We start from the raw sequence: 6149 nt of genomic DNA on the forward strand, positions 1-6149 counted from the left end.
CTCTCTCATGATTCTTTGATCTTCTCTAATTTCATGGAGGATGATGGAGTGTTCTTGATGCTCCACCCTTAGTTGTCCCATGTTGGAACTCAATTCTCCTAGGGAGGTGTTTAGTTGCTCCCAATAGTTTTGTGGAGGAAAGTGCATCCCTTGAGGTATCTCAGGGATCTCATGATGAGTGGGGTCTCTTGTGTGCTCCATCCTCTTCTTAGTGATGGGCTTGTCCTCATCAATAGGGATGTCTCCCTCTATGTCAACTCCAACCGAATAACAGAGGTGACAAATGAGATGAGGGAAGGCTAACCTTGCCAAGGTAGAAGACTTGTCCGCCACCTTATAAAGTTCTTGAGATATAACCTCATGAACTTCTATTTCTTCTCCAATCATGATGCTATGAATCATGATAGCCCGGTCTATAGTAACTTCGGACCGGTTGCTAGTGGGGATGATTGAGCGTTGGATAAACTCCAACCATCCTCTAGCCACGGGTTTGAGGTCATGCCTTCTCAATTGAACCGGCTTCCCTCTTGAATCTCTCTTCCATTGGGCGCCCTCTTCACATATGACTGTGAGGACTTGGTCCAACCTTTGATCAAAGTTGACCCTTCTAGTGTAAGGATGTTCATCTCCTTGCATCATGGGCAAATTGAATGCCAACCTTACACTTTCCAGACTAAAATCCAAGTATTTCCCCCGAACCATAGTAAGATAATTCTTTGGATCCGGGTTCACACTTTGATCATGGTTCTTGGTGATCCATGCATTGGCATAGAACTCTTGAACCATCAAGATTCCGACTTGTTGAATGGGGTTGGTAAGGACTTCCCAACCTCTTCTTCGGATCTCATGTCGGATCTCCGGATATTCACTCTTTTTGAGTGAAAAAGGGACCTCGGGGATCACCTTCTTCAAGGCCACAAATTTATAGAAGTGGTCTTGATGCACCCTTGAGATGAATCTCTCCATCTCCCATGACTCGGAGGTGGAAGCTTTTGCCTTCCCTTTCCTCTTTCTAGAGGTTTCTCCGGCCTTGGATGCCATAAATGGTTATGGAAAAATAAAAAGCAATGCTTTTACCACACCAAACTTAAAAGGTTTGCTCGTCCTCGAGCAAATTAAGAAAGAAGAGAGTAGAAGAAGAAGAAATGAAGGAGAGAGGAATGGCTTTTGTTGTCGGCCAAGAAGGGGAGAAGTGGTGTGTATGTTGTGTGAAAATGAAGGAGTGAAGGAGGGTTTATATAGGAGTGGGGGAAGGGTAGGGTTCGGTCATGTATGGGTGGGTTTGGGTGGGAAAGTGGTTTGAATTTGAATGGTGAAGTAGGTGGGGTTTTATGAAGGATGGATGTGAGTGGTGAAGAGAAAGATGGGATTTGATAGGTGAAGGGCTTTTGGGGAAGAGGTGTTGAGGTGATTGGTTGAATGGGTGAAGAAGAGAGAGAGTGGTGGGGTAGGTGGGGATCCTGTGGGGTCCACAGATCCTGAGGTGTCAAGGAAAAGTCATCCCTGCACCAAATGGCAAGCAAAATCTCGTTTTGTGCCAATTCTGGCGTTAAACGCCGGGCTGGTGCCCATTTCTGGTGTTTAACGCCAGCTTCTTGCCCTTTTCTGGCGTTTAACGCCAGTCTGGTGCCCTTTTCTGGCGTTAAACGCCCAGAATGGTGCCAGACTGGGCGTTAAACGCCCATCTGCTAACCTTACTGGCGTTTAAACGCCAGTAGGTGCGTCCTCCAGGGTGTGCTATTTTTCTTCCTGTTTTTCATTCTGTTTTTGCTTTTTTTTTCATTGATTTTGTGACTTCTCATGATCATCAACCTAAAAAAAATAAAATAAAAGAAAATAGTTAATTATAAAACATTGGGTTGCCTCCCAATAAGCGCTTCTTTAATGTCATTAGCTTGACAGAGGACTCTCATGGAGCCTCAGAAATGCTCAGAGCTATGTTGGAACCTCCCAACACCAAACTTAGAGTTTGAATGTGGGGGTTCAACACCAAACTTAGAAGTTGGTTGTGGCCTCCCAACACCAAACTTAGAGTTTGACTGTGGGGGCTCTGTTTGGCTCTGTTTTGAGAGAAGCTCTTCATGCTTCCTCTCCATAATGACAGAGGGTTATCCTTGAGCTTTAAACACCAAGAATTCTTCATTCACTTGAATGATCAACTCTCCTCTGTCAACATCAATCACAGCCCTTGCTGTGGCTAGGAAGGGTATGCCAAGGATAATGGATTCATCCATGCACTTCCCAGTCTCTAGGACTATGAAATCAGTAGGGATGTAATGGTCTTCAACTTTTACCAAAACATCCTCTACAAGTCCATGGGCTTGTTTTCTTGAGTTGTCTGCCATCTCTAGTGAGATTTTTGCAGCTTGCACCTCAAAGATCCCTAGCTTCTCCATTACAGAGAGAGGCATGAGGTTTACACTTGACCCTAAATCACACAAGGCCTTCTTGAAGGTCATGGTGCCTATAGTACAAGGTATTGAAAACTTTCCAGGATCCTGTCTCTTTTGAGGCAGTTTCTGCCTAGACAAGTCATCCAGTTCTTTGGTGAGCAAAGGGGGTTTATCCTCCCAAGTCTCATTTCCAAATAACTTGTCATTCAGCTTCATGATTGCTCTAAGGTATTTAGCAACTTGCTCTTCAGTGACATACTCATCCTCTTCAGAGGACGAATACTCATCAGAGCTCATGAATGGCAGAAGTAAGTTCAATGGAATCTCTATGGTCTCTTTTTGAGCCTCAGATTCCCATGGTTCCTCATTGGGGAACTCATTGGAGGCCAGTGGACGTCCATTGAGGTCTTCCTCAGTGGCGTTCACTGCCTCTCCTTCCTCCCAAAATTCGGCCATGTTGATGGCCTTGCACTCTCCTTTTGGATTTTCTTCTGTATTGCTTGGAAGAGTACTAGGAGGGAGTTCAGTAATTTTCTTGCTCAGCTGACCCACTTTTGCCTCCCAGTTTCTAATGGAGGACCTTGTTTCAGTCATGAAACTTTGAGTGGTTTTGATTAGATCAGAGACCATGGTTGCTAAGTCAGAGGTATTCTGCTTAGAACTCTCTGTCTGTTGCTGAGAAGATGATGGAAAAGGCTTGCTATTGCGAAACCTGTTTCTTCCACCATTATTATTGTTGAAACCTTGTTGAGGTCTCTGTTGATCCTTCCATGAGAAATTTGGATGATTTCTCCATGAAGGATTATAGGTGTTTCCATAGGGTTCTCCCATGTAATTCACCTCTTCTATTGAAGGGTTCTCAGGATCATAGGCTTCTTCCTCAGATGAAGCCTCCTTAGTACTGCTTGGTGCACTTTGCATTCCAGACAGACTTTGAGAAATCATATTGACTTGTTGGGTCAATATTTTGTTCTGAGCCAATATGGCATTCAGAGTGTCAATCTCAAGAACTCCTTTCTTCTGACTAGTCCCATTGTTCACAGGATTTCTTTCAGAAGTGTACATGAATTGGTTATTTGCAACCATTTCAATCAGCTCTTGAGCTTCTGTAGGCGTCTTCTTCAAATGAAGAGATCCTCCAGCAGAGCTATCCAAGGACATCTTGGATAGTTCAGAGAGACCATCATAGAAAATACCTATGATGCTCCATTCAGAAAGCATATCAGAGGGACACTTTCTGATTAATTGTTTGTATCTTTCCCAAGCTTCATAGAGGGATTCTCCTTCCTTCTGTCTGAAGGTTTGGACTTCCACTCTAAGCTTACTCAATTTTTGAGGTGGAAAGAACTTTGCCAAGAAGGCATTGACTAGCTTTTCCCAAGAGTCCAGGCTTTCTTTAGGTTGAGAGTCCAACCACGTCCTAGCTCTGTCTTTTACAGCAAAAGGGAATAGCATAAGTCTGTAGACCTCAGGGTCAACCCCATTAGTCTTGACTGTGTCACAGATTTGCAAGAATTCAGCTAAAAACTGATGAGGATCTTCCAATGGAAGTCCATGGAACTTGCAATTCTGTTGCATTAGAGAAACTAATTGAGGCTTAAGCTCAAAGTTGTTTGCTCCAATGGCAGGGATAGAAATGCTTCTCCCATAAAAGTTGGGAGTAGGTGCAGTAAAGTCACCCAGCACCTTCCTTGCATTGTTGGCATTGTTGTTGTTTTCGGCTGCCATAGGTTCTTCTTCTTTGAAGAATTCGGTTAGGTCCTCTACAGAGAGTTGTGCCTTAGCTTCTCTTAGCTTTCTCTTCAAAGTCCTTTCAGGTTCAGGATCAGCCTCAACAAGAATGCTTTTGTCCTTGCTCCTGCTCATAAGAAAGAGAAGGGAACAAGAGAATGTGGAATCCTCTATGTCACAGTATAGAGATTCCTTTAGGTGTCAGAGGAAAAGAAAAGTAGAAGACAGAAGTAGAAAATTCGAACTTATCAAAGGAGATGGAGTTCGAATTTTGCATTAAGGAATAGTGTTAGTCCATAAATAGAAAGATGTGAGAAGAAGGGAAGTAATTTTCGAAAATTGAGTGAAAGGTTTTGAAAATATTTTTGAAAAACACTAATTGATTTTCGAAAATTATGATTGAGAAAGAAGTGAAGTGATTTTTTGAAAAAGATTTTGAAATTAGAAGAAAAAGATTTGATTGAAAGCTATTTTGAAAAAGAGGTGGTTAAGAAGATATGATTAGTTTTAAAAAGATGTGATTGAGAAGATATGATTTGAAAAACATTTTAAAAAAAAGATTTGATTTTGAAAATTAAAAACTTGGCTAACAAGAAAAGATATGATTCAAACATTAAACCTTTCTCAACAGAAAAGGCAACATACTTGAAATGTTGAATCAAATCATTAATTGATAGCAAGTATTTTTAAAAATAAAAAGAAATTGATTTTGAAAACATATGATTGAGAAGATATGATTTGAAAAAGATTTGATTTTGAAAAACTTTGAAAACCTGAAAAAAATTGCATTGAAAAACAGAATCTTCCCTCTTGTGCCATCCTGGCGTTAAACGCCCAGAATGGTGCATATTCTGGCGTTTAACGCCCAAAACTATACCCTTTTGGGCGTTAAACGCCCAACCAGGCACCCTGGCTGGCGTTTAAACGCCAGTCTGTCCTTCTTCACTGGGCGTTTTGAACGCCCAGCTTTTTCTGTGTAATTCCTCTGCTGTATGTTCTGAATCTTTAATTCTCTGTATTATTGACTTGAGAAGACACAAATTAAAAATATTTTTGGATTTTAATAATAAGGAAAAATCAAAATGCAACAAGAATCAAATAACAATGCATGCAGGACACCAAACTTAGCAGTTTGTATACTACTGACACTAATGAGAATGCATATGAGACACATAAACATTCAAGTCAAGAGAATTGAAAGATCAGAGTAAGAAATCATCAAGAATAACTTGAAGATCCTTAAGACACATGAATGAATGCATGCAATTGACACCAAACTTAAAATGAAACAGTAGACTCAAACAAGAAATATTTTTGGATTTTATGATTTTGTAATTTTTTTGTGTTTTTCGAAAATTAAGTGGAAAAAGGTATCAAAATTCTTAATGAGAATTCCAGGAATCAGTGCAATGCTAGTCTAAGACTCCGGTCCAGGAATTAGACATGGCTTCACAGCCAGCCAAGCTTTCAAGGAAAGCTTCGGTCCAAAACACTAGACATGGCCAATGGCCAGCCAAGCCTTAGCAGATCACTGCTCCAAAAGCAAGATTGATAGAAATCAACAAGCTCTTGTGATGATAAGTTGAAACCTCGGTCCAATGGAATTAGACATGGCTTCACAGCCAGCCAGATTTCAACAGATCATCATGAAACTCTAGAATTCATCTTTAAGAACTCCGAAAAAAAATACCTAATCTAAGCAACAAGATGAACCGTCAGTTGTCCAAACTCAACAATCCCCGACAACGGCGCCAAAAACTTGGTGCACGAAATTGTGATCAATACTTTTCACAACTCAAATAATCCCCGGTGATGAAACCAAAAACTTGGTGTTCAATACCATGGCATAAACACAACTTCGCACAACTAACCAGCAAGTGTACTGGGTCGTCCAAGTAATAAACCTTACGCGAGTAAGGGTCGATCCCACAGAGATTGTTGGTATGAAGCAAGCTATGGTCACCTTGTAAATCTTAGTCAGGCAAACTCAAAGGGGTATGGTGATAAATGCATAAAACATAAAGA

The 6149-nt window shown here is 41.1% G+C and overlaps 1 non-coding gene across 1 annotated transcript; it reads left to right on the forward strand.

Annotated features, from left to right (window-relative positions):
• The first annotated feature begins 3608 nt into the window (after positions 1-3608).
• Positions 3609-3716, forward strand: LOC112793132 (small nucleolar RNA R71). Its single transcript, XR_003197841.1, has one exon. It is a non-coding gene; the product is annotated as a small nucleolar RNA R71 (small nucleolar RNA).
• The last annotated feature ends 2433 nt before the right edge of the window (positions 3717-6149 follow it).

This window comes from Arachis hypogaea, chromosome 3, assembly GCF_003086295.3.
Source record: "Arachis hypogaea cultivar Tifrunner chromosome 3, arahy.Tifrunner.gnm2.J5K5, whole genome shotgun sequence".
Classification (NCBI taxonomy): Eukaryota; Viridiplantae; Streptophyta; class Magnoliopsida; order Fabales; family Fabaceae; genus Arachis; species Arachis hypogaea.